The sequence below is a fragment of the Erpetoichthys calabaricus genome, chromosome 16 (genome assembly GCF_900747795.2).
Source record: "Erpetoichthys calabaricus chromosome 16, fErpCal1.3, whole genome shotgun sequence".
Lineage (NCBI taxonomy): Eukaryota > Metazoa > Chordata > Cladistia > Polypteriformes > Polypteridae > Erpetoichthys > Erpetoichthys calabaricus.
The window spans coordinates 33,171,961-33,189,071 of NC_041409.2; the positions used below are offsets into that span (position 1 = coordinate 33,171,961).

At 36.7% G+C, this 17,111-nt stretch overlaps 1 protein-coding gene across 2 annotated transcripts in view; it reads left to right on the forward strand.

Moving 5' to 3' along the window:
* LOC114667097 (formin-like) overlaps nucleotides 1–17,111 on the forward strand; it is a 613,004-nt gene that overhangs the window by 207,432 nt on the left and 388,461 nt on the right. The window lies entirely within an intron of this gene.

Genomic DNA, 17,111 nt, shown 5'->3' on the forward strand with positions numbered 1-17,111 from the left:
AAAGCAAAGAAGTGGAAAATTCTTGAATGGCCAAGTCAGTCACCTGATCTTAACCCAATTGAGCATGAATTTCACTTGTTGAAGACTAAACTTCAGACAGAAAGGCCCATAAACAAACAGCAACTGAAAGCCGCTGCAGTAAAGGCCTGGCAGAGCATTAAAAAGGAGGAAACCCAGCATCTAGTGACATGAGTTCAAGACTTTGCTGTCATTGCCAGCAAAGGGTTTTCAACCAAGTATTAGAAATTAACATTTTATTTCCAATTATTTAATTTGTCCAATTACTTTTGAGCCCCTGAAATGAAGGGATTATGTTAAAAAATGCTTTAGTTCCCTCACATTTTTATGCAATCGTTTTGTTCACCCCACTGAATTAAAGCTGAAAATCTGCACTTTAACTGCATCTGAGTTGTTTCATTTAAAATTCATTGTGGTAATGTACAGAACTAAAATTAGAAAAAAATTGTCTCTGTCCAAATATTTATGGACTGTAGAAAACCTAAGTACACCACTACGTTTATCACCACTTTAATTCCATAATATCAGAATCAGGAATTCTGTTAGGCGCAAAATATTGGTACCTCCTTATGGAGTAAGCAGGTGGAACCTGTCTTATTTAAACCAAAGATCTCTAAGGTCTGGTGTTCTCTTTGCTATTGATGTGTGCACTGTCATCATGCCAAGATCTAAGTAGCTCTCTAAGACCCTCAGAAAGAGTGTTGTGGACGCCTATGAGTCTAGCAAGGAATGTAAAGAAATCATCACCTTATTTGAAATCAATCACATTTACAAGAGGCAAACATTTCAAACGACTGCTAATTTGTCCAGGACTGCTTGGCCCAGCAAATTCAGCCCAAGAGGTGACCACTTGATACTAAAAGAAGTGCCCCAGAATTTCATTGCAGGATCTGCAGGTAATTTGACAAAGTCCATGCATCTATGATCAGAAAAAGATAGCACAAATTTGACCTGTACATGAAGTGCACTAGGAAAAAGCCTTTGCTGTCCAAAAAGAACATTAGAGCAAGACTACAGTTTGCCATTGAAATGCAGGTAAAGACCAGGCCCTCTGGAGCAATGCTGTGGACAGATGAATTAATGATGCAGTACAGTTGTTTGGACACAGTAACAGTAGACATTATTTCAAGACAGTATGTCAAGAGAAGAACCACATATCAGCTGTGAAGCATGGTGGTGGAAATGTTATAGTTTGATCTGGTTTGCTACCTCCAGGTGTGGTCAGCTTGCACTCACTGATTCAACTGTGAATTCTGCATCATATCAAATAGTGTTTCTCAAACAGACGAAATTTAGGGTTATGGACTGGCGCCTAGTCAAAACCCTAATTTGAATCCCAATGAAATGTGGGAGTATTTGAAATGAGCAGTACATGCAAAAAAAACCCACAAACTTCTTGCAACTGAAAGAATTTTGCATGGTGGAGTGGTAAATAATGTTCACCTAGTCAATGTCGGAGACTGGTGGGCAGTTATGCAAAATGCCTACGACAAGTTGTTGCTTCTAAAGAGGCCAGTGCCAGCTTCTGAGGCCAAGAGTGTAGTTACTTTTTGTGTTGAAAAGATGATTGAAACGCAAATTTTCCTTTATCTTTAGTATATCTTCTTTATCTCTATATAGACATTGTTTGTATGATGATCCTGTGTTGCCTGTTCAAATATTTCCACACATACACATGCATGCTATGTATATACCCTTTATATTTATAATATAATTTCTGATTTCTGGCAAATGTTCCCTAGTTCAGAGTCAGATTGTAAATAACCTCACTGCATGAAGCCTTTGATGTTAGCTGGATGCATTAAATACTGTACTTTATTTTCCATTGGTCTCTGTGATACCCCCTTTAGATAAAGCAATTTTAATCTGTTGGAGAAAAATAACCCAAAAAAAACAGTCACTGTTTTTTTAATTAATGTTGAAGTCTGGTCAGAATGGCCAAAAGCATCCTCCACAAATATGTATTCCAAGAAACTGGTCAGATTATTAGGAGATGACTGAAAGGGATGCTGTTTTTGTTTTCTATTTGTGATGTTCCACTATTTGTGAGGACATTTTCCAGACCTCTGTGCTGCATTCACAGAGATAAAACACTTATACCACGAGGCCACTATTACAAAATGTTTCTTTGCTCCGCAGAAACATGTCTCACTTTACCAGAATAATATTTCTTGGTCTGCGGCTATGCTGATCGCCCTGATCACAACTGCGCCACTTTAATTGTTTGGTTTGATCTCCCTGCCTCTTTTTTTTCCTGCTTCTTTGCCAATTTTTTCTCACTACAAGAAAAACTGCATTACTTTTAGTGCTGTCTCAATTACATTTTTCAGTTAACAGTATGTGAATATTATTTTTTCATACCTGGTCATTTTTAACATGAGATGTCACTGAATAATCTACTAACTTGAACATGCTGTGCTCTGGTAAAGAAGAGCAAGAGATTGAATTTCAACATAGACTATCAGCCTGTCATACTTTAGATTCTTTTGGAAAAAGCAGCACTGTGCTACATACCAACTCTGTTTAGTTAGAAGCAGCCTTAAGATGGCTTGAATTCCAGCCAGCCTGTCCTTTTATATTGAAAATGGAATTGTCAGTTGCTGAGCTGAAGACCTGTTCTGTGGCTTTCCAGTCAGAAGCGTCTTAGGTGGATGCTTTGTAGGAAGCATCTTTAATGGGTATTCTTTTGAAGCTATCTTTAAGCTGTGACACAGTGGAAGTGTCTTTAGTGGCTCCTGTTTAGAAGTGTCATAGAAGGTTTATTTTGTAAAAATGTATTAGTCCATCATAAGTGCACTTGGTGGTTTCTTCATCACTAGTGCTATTTGGGGATTTCTTAAGAAGTGTGTTCAGTGCCTCTTTTTTGACTACTCCCTCATCACAAGAGACTTTGTTTTATTCCTCTAGCACAGTGTTTCCTAAACTCGGTCCTGGGGAACCCCTGTGGCTGCAGGTTTTTGTTCCAACAAGATTCCTAATCGGTGACACCTGATAGCACTGATCTCATTTAATTAGCTGTTTTTTTTTTCTTTTATTCGACATTCAGAAAAGCATAACAGCATGATTTTTACATTTATAAGACATTTAGAAATATTTCTGCTTTTGCTATAGATTTAAATGCTTAAATCTCTTTTGTTGATTTCATTATAATTTGCCCTTTCTCTGTGCAGTTTTTCCCCCTTCATTGTATCTTAATAATGACAATTAAAAATGAGCAGACACCCAGGCAAATAACACTGAATAATCAAAGGCTGCAACTACTTTAGCGTCAAACCCATTAATTAGTAAATAATGGATTAATTAAACAATTAGAAGACCTAGAAAAGTAGAATGAAAATCAAGATGAAAATACTATATAACTGCTTTTTAGCAACTTAGTTTTCTAATTTCTATATTGTTCCCTAAACACAGAACCTGGGAAATAACACAACACTTAATTAGTCCTAGAGTTCAATTAAAAACAGAAGCTGGTTGGAACAAAAACCTGCAGCCACAGGGGATCCCCAGGACCAAGTTTGGGAAATACTGCTCTATCACATGTAGTTTCATGGATCATCCCTCATAATTTTAAGTTTTTTGGTTAAAAAAAGATTTTGTTGGAAGCCTCATAGTAGAAACAGCAGTTTTCCAGCTCCTTTGGAACACATACATCCAGCTTCAGTAAGTCACCACTGTAGCCAGAAGGGTGTGCTCGTGAGCATTCTCCAAATCAGTCAGTCAGTTATTATCCAACCCGCTATGTCCTAACACAGGGTCACGGGGGTCTGCTGGAGCCGATGCCAGCTAACACAGGGCGCAAGGCAGGAACAAATCAAAGGGCAGGGCACATGCACACACACACCCACACAGCAAGCACACACTAGGGACAATTTAGGATCGCCAATGCACCTTACCTGCATCATAAAAGTAATAAAATAAGCAAAGCCAGGCTTACTCAACATATTGTTATTGTTTTATCATGACTCTGCTCTTGTCTCTGTTTTACGTTATTATGTTAATGTGTTTTCTTATTTTTTGTTGATTATTTTTGGTTACATTGCAATAATAATGTTTTTTTCTTTGTTGTTGTATGATGTGTTACGAGTTTTAGGCTATGTTACTGTTGTGCATGTCAGTTCTTTAAATTATGTTCCTTGTTCTTTTGTGTTGAACTGACAGGGGAAGCCCCTTCTGATGGCGTAACTGGAGAACCGCACCCTTTGCTATTTAGGAACCAATATTCCAAATAATGGCTGTTAACTTTCTGTTTTGGCTGTTGTTTGGATATTGGATTTCAGTTATTGCAGATGCTTTTTCTGATTTTCTCTGGTTTATAGACTTAGGGTTTGTTTTTTGAATTTGATTTCTTGAGTACAGATGGGGTTTGTTTGAAATTAGGTTTGACTTTTTGGGTATAGCTTACTTATTTCTGTGGCATTGCTTTTGTTCCTATTTTTTTAATTGTTGCTAATACATTTACAAATACAAAGGGACACTTTATTGTAAGACAGTATGTTCATGTTTTATCTTCTCTCTCTCTCTCTCACTCTGTCTGAGGTTTTTAAAGGCTTTACCCCTTTTTGTTGGGTGTTTTTTGTGGTCTTCACTTTGAATTTGGGGTTAAGGCTGTATTTCTAGTTAGACCTCATTGACATTTTGAGGCCTCTATTTTGCAGGTAGCCTACGTATTGAGTTTGTGGAGCCAGGGCAAAATCATAACATGCATCATGTAAGATGTCCACTGCACATACACACCTCTAACACGCACTATCCTTTCTCAGTCATGCTTTCTGTACCTTTCTTATGGTAGCCCTAGCTTTTTTTCCTCCCATTAATTGAGTGCAAGCTAAGTCTTTCTTGCCAACTCCATGCTCAATCGCCACGTTGCTAGAAAGATGTTTTAAACTAAAAACTGATTCCCAGAGATTACCTCCAAGGTCAGGAATGGCATTAGAAACTGAACTCCTAGACCTCTCATTGAGTGACACTAGTTGTTCCTGTAATCCTGAACCCTATTTTTCCCTTACATTACCAGGATATGCTCAGGTATCATGTCCATTGTAATGGGACACTGGAACACCCACCACCAGCTTTGGAGACTGTTATTCCACCTGCTGTCATCCCTCAGTTTACTATCTGAATATATCCAATTGGAGTAATTATCCTGCATCTATTATAGGAGAGCATAGAGCCCCTGTTGGTGGTGGTCCAGTGACATTGGCAATCTTGCTAATTCATTAAAGCACCTTATGGCTAGGCATTATGGGAAAAACCCTACAATCATATCAATGTTGTCATCATTTTTGCAACCTCTAGAGAACAGTTGTAAAGTGGAAGGAGTTTTCAAAATGTGCTCAGACTAAAAAGAAAAAATAAATTACTTATTATGTGATTAGCCCATATTTTAATTACCCAGTTTTTCTCTACTTAGGTAGACATAGCCATGTTATAAAAGCTTTCTTGACTGCTATACACATGCAGTGGTTTTTTGGCTTTACCTATGTGAAGTGGCACAGTTGGCTCTGCTACAAGACATACTGGTGGCTCTTTCAGCAGCCAGTGTTGACATTAGCAATTTTTAATAATCACATCTTATTCTACAGTAGATTATATATGACAGTCAAAGAATGTAGTCGCAAAGAACAAAAACAATCTGGCAGTGTGCCCAACAGGATTTCTGGCAACTGCTGTTTTGATTTAGACTCTCTTGGTGACAAACAGTATGAATGCTATCCTTTTCTTTTTTTTAAGAATGCAAATGCAAAGTTTGTGGCTTTCCTCTTTTTCCATTTAAAATTTACCAAAACCGCAATGCAAAATTCTTTCCCATTTGCATACTCCGTGATGACTGTAATGTCTGTGCTGTACAACGAGAAAGAACAAAGGTTCGTAAAGAAATTAATGAACTGTTTTCATGCAATTTGGCAGGGAGAGTTTTATTCAGCAGTTTTTGGGACAGCCCATGATTGTGGGTGATGTCTCACTTTGTGTCTTTGCCACTGTTTGCTTTATTTTTGTTTTCTTTTAAATTTTTTTGTTTATCTGATTGCTTTGCTCCTTGAAATCAATTTCCAATGAGATGAGATAATACATTCCAACAATATTTCTGCCACTTCTCAAAAATACACCCATCACATCCTTGTGAAGGAATGGGCTGCAGTTTAAAGTGAAATACAGAATTTCACACAGGTAACATAGTTTCTTCCTGATTCAATGCATAACATAGTTCTTGGTCAATCTGATTACGCTTGGCTAACAAAGGGCTCTAGCTGTTTTCACGCAGCATGGGCCATTCTCGGTTATTCTAATGCTTTTGACTTCTCCACCTTTTTGCATGCTCACTGTGTTAATGCAAGAGGGGCAAGGGTTGACCAAAGTTATCATCAGCTTAACCCACATCATGTAGACAGTCATGCTAAAATATTCCCCTCACATCTTTATGATAAATAAACAGCATCTAAGAGAAGGTACTGCATTATGTTTAGGCTGTAATTAATTACATATTTTTGAAAAGAGAATCATGCCTTTAGGGCAGGGGTGTTGACCTTTGGGCCTGGAGGGCCGCTGTGGCTGCAGGTTTTCATTCTAAAAATGTTCCTAATCAGTGACCAGTTTTCACTGCTAATTAACTTCTTTTCTCTTCATTTTAATATCCCTGTTTTTAAGGATTCAGTGCTCTGAATTGATTATTTTCTTCATTAAATGATCGCCAAACAGAAATGAGACATGAAACAAGCCAACAGATGACCAGCTAAATTGGGGCTTTAAACTCCAACCAATTTCACTCCAATCACTTTCTTAATGAGAAGCTGATTCTTTCTGTTAATTAAACCCATTATTTAATTCCATGGCTTGTTGCTGCTCTCATTCTGCCACAGCAGGCATTTCCAAAACTGTTGATTTTTCGTGTTTACTTTCTTTTATACAAAGTATAGGGAAAGTATTGTAATCGTCCAAAGATTTGATGTTGAGATTTTGACAAATTTCGATGTTTTAGACCTCCCTGACTTTCTCGTATACAAAGTATAAGGAAAGTATTGGAATCCTCCAAAAATTAAATTTCGAGATTTTGATTAATCTTGAGGTTTTAGACCTCCTTGAGTCTGAAAATACCATTTTTGGAATTATGTCTGTGTGTTCATCTGTGTATATGTAAACATGATAACTTAAGTACGCTTTCACTTAGGTCAACAATATTTTGCATACAAGTATTAGGTACAAAACATAGATTTCTGTTAACATTTGGACTATTTCTGTTAACTGGAAGTTAACTGGAAGTGGTACTTTAACTTTAATTCATACAGCAGCAGAGTCTGATTTATTCAACTTTTATAATAATTGTTCAATATATTATTAATTTGATTTGATGTTGATGGTTCTTTACTGTATTCTTTACTGTACACTGTATAAAAATATAATCATTGTCTTGCAGTTTACTCCTCAAATATCCATTCCCCATATCTGAGTATACGAAAAAGTCTAGGGGACTCCCGATTTTTCTAATAACACCGTTAAAATGTTTTGGTGACCTGAGAGATCAACCTTACTGAGACCTTCACCTTTCTTTATTTTCAGATATTGTGTGATGGCACAGGTGAGCTGGTTATGTGGTGGCTTGTTTTGTTTCTCAGTATTATTTGGTTACTAATTAAGGAAAAATAAACAACAAAAGGACCTGAGTCAAGTTAATTAAAATTTAGGCAAAAGAAATTAATTAGCAGCAAAATCTGGTCACTAATTAAGAAGTGGTTAGAATGGTTTGAATGAAAACCTTCAGTCACTGTGGCCCTCCAGGACCGGAGTTCGACACCCTTGCTTTAGGGTGTCATGTAATTCAGCAGGTGTCCTGATGGTCACACTTCTTGTTACTCTTGTTACATCTAGGATTTCTTTCTTTCTTTCTTTCTTTCTTTCTTTCTTTCTTTCTTTCTTTCTTTCTTTCTTTCTTTCTTTCTTTCTTTCTTTCTTTCTTTCTTTCTTTCTTATTAATGCTATAACCCTCTGAGATTGAATTAATTTGGTAGCGTTTAAAAATAAGCTTTGAACTCAGTTTGTAATAAACATTGTAAATGATTCTGCTAAAAGCTGTGTGTTGGTGACCCAAGCGGTGTCCCATTTTATTTGTAGGAATGACTAAGCAAGAGAGTTTTATCAACGCAGTGCCAGCAGCCACTTCTCAACATTCGCTGTCAAATTGTGTAACTGTTCAGAGTTGCAACTTGCATTTTCCAAACTTGGTCTCTTGAGTTTTTAACTAATTTTAGCTGGCTTGTTCAACAAATATTGGCAGAACCAGATATTGGGTCTGTGCTGGCAGCATTGGAAGTATTGGAGAAATGGACAGTCACAACAATTGCATCGACTGAGACATCACCCCTTCTGTTGTTCTGTTTTTTTTGTTTTGTTGTAACCACAGAGGCAGCCAAATGGTTAGATGTACAATGTTTTTGTCATATGTAGGCAGCTTTGAGCATAAGGTATGAACCAACCATGGATGGATCACAAATCCTTTGCCACTCGCATATTACTCATAACTAGACTTCTGTCTCTGCCGTCTCCATAGTTAGAGCCTAATTTTGGTTCATAGCTATCAGGATTGTACTATTATGTTCAACGGTCGGAATCCTTTCAGTAAAGTTGTATATTTTCATTATTTTTCAACCATGAAGTTTCCACTTTATCAGATGAATAAATATGTGTTGCCTAATAGATAGGCAATAATTTATCACTCTTCAAGTCTGTAGAGGCCTGTAGTCTAAAACCAGGTAAAATAAATCCTGAGAATAACCTGACAAATATCACCTCATGGTGTCAGTTATCCTTATTCATTGAAGAAAACACATAAAGATCATTTGAATAAATCAGCCATTGAAAAGGATACCCACAGAATAAATCATGCCACAAGTGCTCCTAATGAAAAAATAAGGAAATACTTGTATTGAACATATGATTTATAAATTGGATTGGTGAAAATAATTCAATCAATAAACATAACAAGTTGACCTAAACTGGAATATTGTGCTAAACCAACTGACCACTGGAAGTCATTAACAGGACTAGTTAGGCTAAGGTTGTCCACAGACACCAGTAACAGTAAAGCTTCTTTATACCCTCATAAATTTGAGAACTTTGACTTGGCAGCACTGGGTGCTCAGTAGATAAATTCTGATTCTGTGTTGGGGAGCTGTAATCTGAAGTCCAGCTACCCTCTCCAGAGTAGTCAGTCGGTCAGTCTTTTTTTTATGTCGCTTTGTAGGGAATAGCTAGGGAACAACACTTCTCCAAAAATGGCAAAGACCAAATTCATCCATTCTTTACTAGTATTATGACCTTGGCTGATAATTTCTTCATCTTGCCCAAATGAGAAAGAAAGCTGCAAACAGATGGCCGTTTTGACTCCAGTTGAGCTTGTAACAGTAACAGTTATAACAGTTGTGCTTATAACAGTAAACTCTCATTAACAAGAAATAAAAATTAACAGATGGTTTGAAAATGATGAAAGAATGTAATGCCATTTGGTGCCCAGTAGGTGTCTTTTGATAATGGTGTTCTTGCCCAAAAAGGGCAGTGCCAAAGCATCTGCTCAACAAGCATGACATCATTATTTGTAACATATGAAAGTGCAGGAAAAGTGACCCACATGGACAGCAATGCAAAGTAAAAGCAGTTTAGAGCTGAAAAATGCTTTCTTATGTTCTTGGTTTGGGGTAAATTGCCTTTGTATTTTATGCTGCTATTTCTAGTGAATTGGAACAATATATTAAAAAAATGTAAGCATATGGAGTGGTACCGTTTTTTCAAATTTACGACTGCATTTTTTGCCATACAACTTAGAGTAACTTTAAATGCTGAGAACCCTGGAATTGTCATGTATCCCCGTTTCTGATTCACTGACTCAAGAAAAAACAATACACTCATACAGATTAGGTGACATTTACTGTCTTGATGGAGGACACCAATAACTATTTCTGTTTTATGCATTGTCCTGAAGCAATATCACAGAAGGGGAACATTGGGGGGAAGAACAAGCTGGGTGCTGCCAGCATCACTTAAAATCAGTGCACAGAACTGAGCGCTCAATCAAGAGGCCACAAGGTGACAATTCCCAGCCTTGCAAAGATGTTCTAGTGAACGATGTGTGCACAAGAACTAAGCAAGTTGTTTTGTGAATGGTCCCCAGATGTTGTTTGTTTCAGTGCTGCTACATGAAACTGCATCATTTCTGTCTTTTATGGATATGTACTGTAGACCATTCAAACATGATTGTGTCTTATTTAAAGAAAACCTTTTTTTTTTCTCTTATATCTTTTTTTCAGTGAATGCATCATAGTGGAATGTGATTTCCGTGCAGAAAACACTTTGTGATCATACCGACTACGAAACGTTCATTATAAAATATCAAATTCATCCACCCTTGTTCTAAACCTGCCTAATTCATATTTTTGAATCATTAGGGCATGGTCAGACATTCACGTAATGTCCAGCTTAACCTGGATATTTTTAGGAGGTTTAGGAAGTGGGAGGAAAGTGGACTTTGCAAAGAGGAAGCCACACAAAAGTGTTCAGAACTTGGAAAGTCCTATCAAACAGTGATAATTCCCCAAATTTATCAAGTATCTCAGAGTAGTTAAACAGTCCTAACTGGCTCAAAAATTTTGGAGGAGTAATAGTATTTTCTTAATTTAGAAAACTATTCCATGATTTAGGTGAGCTGCTAGAAGATGGCATTCAGTTAGAGACCGACACCCACATTCTGAGAAAGACAGAATGTTCTGGAAACATAACAATGAACGTTTGAATTGATTTGACAAAGATGGAATAATATACTGTACATAACAAATCTTGTTTGTCATGTGATTGATCCATCTATGCAGAGAAGCCATACACTGTCAGCAGAAATGAAAGCATTGTTAATGTTACATGTTTTGGCCACAGGGTAAATGTAGCTTTGTAATAGCAGTGATTTAGAAATATCGTGACCACTTACAGTGCATCCGGAAAGTATTCACAGCGCATCACTTTTTCCACATTTTGTTATGTTACAGCCTTATTCCAAAATGGATTAAATTCATTTTTTTCCTCAGAATTCTACACACAACACCCCATAATGACAACGTGAAAAAAGCAATGTACAGAGACATCCTGGATGAAAACCTGCTCGAATTTTGCACCAAACTTTGACCTCCCATACAATGCATAAAATAATACTCAGATGTATGCATTTCTCCACCACTGCACGAGGTAATGGTATATCAAGCTGCTTTCTGACAAATCGTTGGTTTTCCTGGAGTTGTTGGTGTGATTGACGGCAATCACATAAAGACCCTTGCCCCAAGTAATGATGCGCATGTATATGTGAATTGCAAGCAGTATCACAGTATTAACGCACAGGTCGCCATGGATGCAAACTGCATTGTAATGACTGTTGAAACGGAAAATCTGAGGCACAAACCAAATGACATTTAAGCCTGATAACGGATGTATTCGTTTATCAATGAATGATCCACAGCTGTACTTTCAGAAGTACTGTATCACCTTCCTGCTGTTATGGTTACTGAAACTGGCCATGGCTATTCTGGTAGAGTTTCTGAAGTTAAGTTCAGTCTTGTTTCTGATCATCTTCCAGAGTCATGTGCTATGCCTCTTTCTGCAGTCCCCTCTTATCTTCTGAGAGGCTTCATTTGTCCAATGACCCAGGAGTCTCTGTCTTCTTTCCTTCCTGTGAACCTTCTTGGACTTGTAAAGTGTAATGCAAATGTTCAAGGGGTTTGTGTAAAGCAGAACTCAATATATCTTTGTGACATTTTTCTGTCAATCACTCAAGCAGCCCCATCTATCTTCCGGGTAATATGCTTGCCATTATAGTAATATTCTTAATGTTGTTGCAAAGTGGCAACAGTGTACAGTTTAGAGCAATATCTAGCTTTATTATGTGTTCCTCCTTCTTTCTATTCTTCTACTACTTTCATTATTATTATTATTATTTTGTGGTAGGGCCTTAGCATTAGTATCTGAAAACAGGAAAACACCATTTTCGTAGCTCAGAATGACATAAAATCGTTGACATCATTCATTCTCAAACATAAACTCCTGCTTCTTGCTGGGAGTGTGCGAAAGATACTTCATAGCTACTTTTCATGTCCTACTCTACGGTGAGACAAATTCTTATCCTAGTCAGACTTTTAGTACAATTCCTAGGAGAATTCTGAGATGGGCACATATCAGGATTTAATCCCAGTCACCTGGAGGTGTTGAGGCAGCCATGCCATTGACCTGCCCAGATTGATCGTAATTCAATTTATACTTATGTTATGCATTATATTGCACTGTGAAAATATTGTGACGTGTGAGTCCCTGTCTTACACCCCAAAACACTAAGCTGAGTCTCAGTACTTTATCTAAACCAGCTTTTTTCAGCTTGGAACAGGAACAGCAAAGTTATTTATTGTAGCTGGATCTACCACTCTCCTATACACAGACACACCAATCAGGCAGGGTCGTGGCCAGGTTAGTGGCCAAGTAATACTGTTCCCTGCATTTATAATGTTCCTTGCATCACCCATTGACTATGGTGCTTACAGCACGGTATCCTTCAAAAAGGCGAGTTTCAAAAGGGCGACCTCAATTGAGCGCAGTGAATAAAGGCGTTCGTAGATAATTTAGATAATAATAGATAGATAATAATATTAGATAATAATAAAATATCTACGTGGCATTGCACATAATCTACAGCTTCAAGTGTAACACAACAATGAATAAGAGCAGAAAACAACGAAATATAGAGAGCTTTAGAAATAGTTCGTTAGAAGTTCATGCATTAATTAATTGGATGTTTTAATATTCTTGCTTTCACCTTTTTATACGTTCAATCATTGCCTTTATCTAATAAATTTTCTGTAATAATTTTGTTGCGTTTGCCTTTATTCGCTGCGCCCAATTGAGGTCGCCCTTTTGAAGCTCGCCTTTATTTACGTGCGTTTCAAAACGTTCGTTTTATTTACGTGAATTTCACGGTGCCAAACTTTTATCCCACTGTGGTAATGACTTCAGAACTGCGCTCCTTTGAAAACCAAGATTGTGTCAGAAGAACACACAAAAAATAATTAACACCTATAAAACAACTTCCAAAACAAACACTATTGACATAAAAGGATTTTGTGACCTAAACAATCTACATAAAGATATCATTTGTTGAGAATAGAATTAGGGAAAATATGTAAAAAATTATATATTGAATGCAGATCATAGCATACTTGGCTATTACACAGAGCAGATAACTTAATAAAAACATAAGAACATAAGAAATTTGACAAACAAGAGGATACCATTCAGTCCATCAGGCTAATATAATTTGTCTCAATATCTCATCCAGGTGTGCCTTAAAGGTTGTCAAAGTTTCTCCTTTAACTCCATTTCTTGGTAGTTTGTTTCAAAATAGTGATTTACTGGTGTCGGTCCTCAATGCACTTTCCCTTAACTTCCACTGTTGTCTTCAAGTGTCCTTTGGAAATTTTGAAGACCTGAACTAGGTCCTCTCATAGAATATGCTTATAGGTGTGTATGTATGCACATATTTATTTATTAATTGAATAGCTGGGGACTTAGGTCTCTGTGTGAAGTTTGCACATGCTTCTTTAATCAGTTTAGGGTTTCTCCTGGTACTATGATTTCTTCCCAGCTGGCAAAGGCTTGTATGTTAGGTACATTTTCAGCTCTAAGTTTATGGAGTGAGATCGCTGTGAAAAATAACTTGTAATAATTTATGACAAATTTAAATTTTGCACATTGCTTCTGAAAATTATGCTTGTGCTTTCCAAAATTATGCTTGCTTTTGAAAATTACGAGTACAATTCTCAAGCATGAACAAACTGTCAGGTCCTCACTGCAGGTTGCAGGATGGAGTGGAGACGGAGCTCAAGGGGTGGAGTTCAAAGCAAAGAGAGGCAAGCACAGGGCAGAGGATGGAGGTTGAGAAAAAGCGGATGATTTCCAAATGGCTCTAAGATGGCAGCAGATGAAGGTAGATGATTTCACTAAACAATGATGCCTTATTTAATGACAAGAGGAAGCTGATGGTGTCTTTATACCAAAATAAAAAAATAAGTAGCAGCTTTACAATTGATGTATATGAGATATACTTGAACATATTAAATAATTTGGTAAAATATGCAAAGATCCCCAGAGTAATGCAAAAAGACAAATTTCCCCTTAGGGATCAATTAAGTATCAATTATTATTATTATTGAAAAGGGTCAACCAATTCAAGCAGTGCAGGCAACTTACTGTGGCTTTAGTGGTAAATTAATTATCACATTATTTGTACAAGATCAACCCAAAGTCATAAAACACAGTCCACTACCTGTATGTTAGTCGCAATGAAACACATGCATTTTTCAACCTTTGGCCACAGCCACATTAATACGAAATAATGTGGACATTTGTCTTAAAAACAGTTAATGCATTACAATGCAGATCTTTACATACTAAAAACCGTGCATCAAAGCACCATGACTTATGTGAAATAAAGTAATATTACTTAGGTGTTAACCTGGTTCAAAACCCACAGACTGTAATGATGTAATGATGCATTAACAGCTCATTTAAACAGAACACAGCAGAAAGAAACTTATTATAAAATGTATAATAACTTAAAATTTTGGAGCATATACAGCATTTGACGACGAAAACGAAGAAGTGCTTTGATAGATCGAATTAATCTACCCGCAGTGGCAAACAGAATGAGTGGGGCAACAAACTCTGAGCTGCCCACATCTAACTATGCAAATACAGATAATGTTATGTGGGTGGGTCTGAAATCCTAACCCCGCCCATGTATGTGCATGCCCCTATGAACTCTGCAGCCCCGTGACAGTTTGTTCACAGTTGAGAATTGTACTCGTAATTTTCAGAAGCACAAGCATAATTTTGATAAGTAAGTATAATTTTGAGAAGTGCAAGCATATTCACACATGTGAAATGTAAATTTGTTGTAAATTATTATGTTATTTTTGACAGCGATCATACTCCATGTAAGTTACCCCAATTAAATCAGTGTATGAGCATGACTTGTATTGTGTGTGATCTTGTGCAGGACTGACTCTTGTCTTTCTCCTAGTGCTATGATGTGGTTTCCTGTCCTGTTTGAGTACGAATTGAACTGTCAAGCCAGCCTTTGGATCATGCCAAGCAAATGATCTTTATTTCATATAGCACTTTTCAATTGAAGATAGTTAGCAACTCTAATTTGGCCCAATGATTGTGTGTGTGTTTCTATGATCGTGCTGTACATTGGATTGGTAACCTGTTGTTTCTCACACTGCACCTAAGGCTGCACAGGTAGGGTTTGATAATTGTGACTTTGAAATGGATTAAGTAGGCTCAATGATGTAACCATCACAAGATCCTAATGTGCAATTTTTAGCAGGCATAATTTTTACAGTGTGAATACTACTTAATTGACGTGCCTGAGGGTCACACAGTGGTTGAGAGGTAGGGATTGAACTGATAGTCTTGTAGTTTAAACTACGATGCTGTGGCCACTAGATCTCACTGCCTATGTACTAGATCCATGTGTATAGGAAGAATTCAAATAAACCTCACACTCAAGATGCCCAAAGGTATAATGGCATGTGGACTAAGTTCTAGTGCTTAGAAATATTGTAGGCAACATAAGCTCTTTACAGTAATATTTAACATATTTGATCATACAGTCTTCTGTGTATTACAAAGCATACCAAAATAATACTAAACATATGTTCATTTTCATTATTTTGCAGCACTGTAGAAAAATGCATATTTGGCAAAGATGATTGTTGTTATATCTTTTGGTAAATAACAGCAGTTATTGTAAGTAAAATAGATTTCTTTACACCATATCTAAATTGTGTTCATTTTACCCAGTACACATAAAGCTAAGCCACATAAATAATCATATAGTTATAATATTCTCTCATTTCCTATTTGAGAACACTTCTTAAAGTGGTGTATTTCAGATTTTTCCAAAGATACCCTTAGTCTGAGCTGCCTGGGTAATTTAAAATTGAATCTTCTTGTTTGTCAAACATTTTCTTTACAAGGCTTATTTGGGTATTGCACATGTGATAATGTGCTGTGTAATGATTTTTGCAGTGTAATGCCACCGGTCGTTGGCATTACTGAGAAAACATTGGGTAATATTGGCTTTTGCATATTGATATTATTAAATATAGAATTGAATCGAAAATTTAATATTTTGCCCAGCACTATACACAATAACCAATTATAAAGAAAATTAACAGAAATATCAGAAAAATAGTCATTTAAAACTGACAGTAAAACTTAAAATACATACAATACACATGAAAACTAACACTATGTAAGGATAAAAGGTAACAAATCAAGAGGATGGAAATTTGGGCCACAAAATACACACAGAGGCCTGAACAGGAACTTACTAGTCTTTCCCAACATAGACCTCACCCGACGCAGCCAGAACTCAAACTCAGGAGGCTGGTTTTCAGGCCTACACAGGCCCAAGATGGAAACATTAGCTTTAAAAGTGCAAAATAAATTTAAAATCTTTCAAGGTGACAAAATAGTAAAACCCCTGGGTAAATAGGACAGAGGCAAATGAAGAATCTTTAAAAAATAATTTATTCACTGTAATCAAATAATTAAAGAAAAGCAATGAAAAGTCAAAAAAATTGCTAAAAAGTTATGCCTCAAAAGGCAAACCAATGCAAACAAGTCCAAAATGTAATCCAAAGGCAAAAATCCAATAAACCATAAAAAACCAAAGAATACTTAAAAAATAAAACCATAAAAAACCAAAGAATACTTAAAAAATATTTTTACTCTACAACTCTCAGTGATGGTATGCTGGACCCACCTACGCAGTCTCGGTATAAAGGCTGAGGGTTGTCCTACAGTAGTGACATTGTAGTGGCTCCACCTCTTGGAGTTCCTCCCACAAAACACAGGGAATGCAGCGAAGGACAATACATAAGAATTAAAGCATATTTCTACAATACAATATTTACATACGTTACATCAATACATGAAACACATGAAAAAAATTCAAAACTAACAATAAAAAGAAAAGAAGCACATAATTAAGGGAACAAACCCTGGCTGTA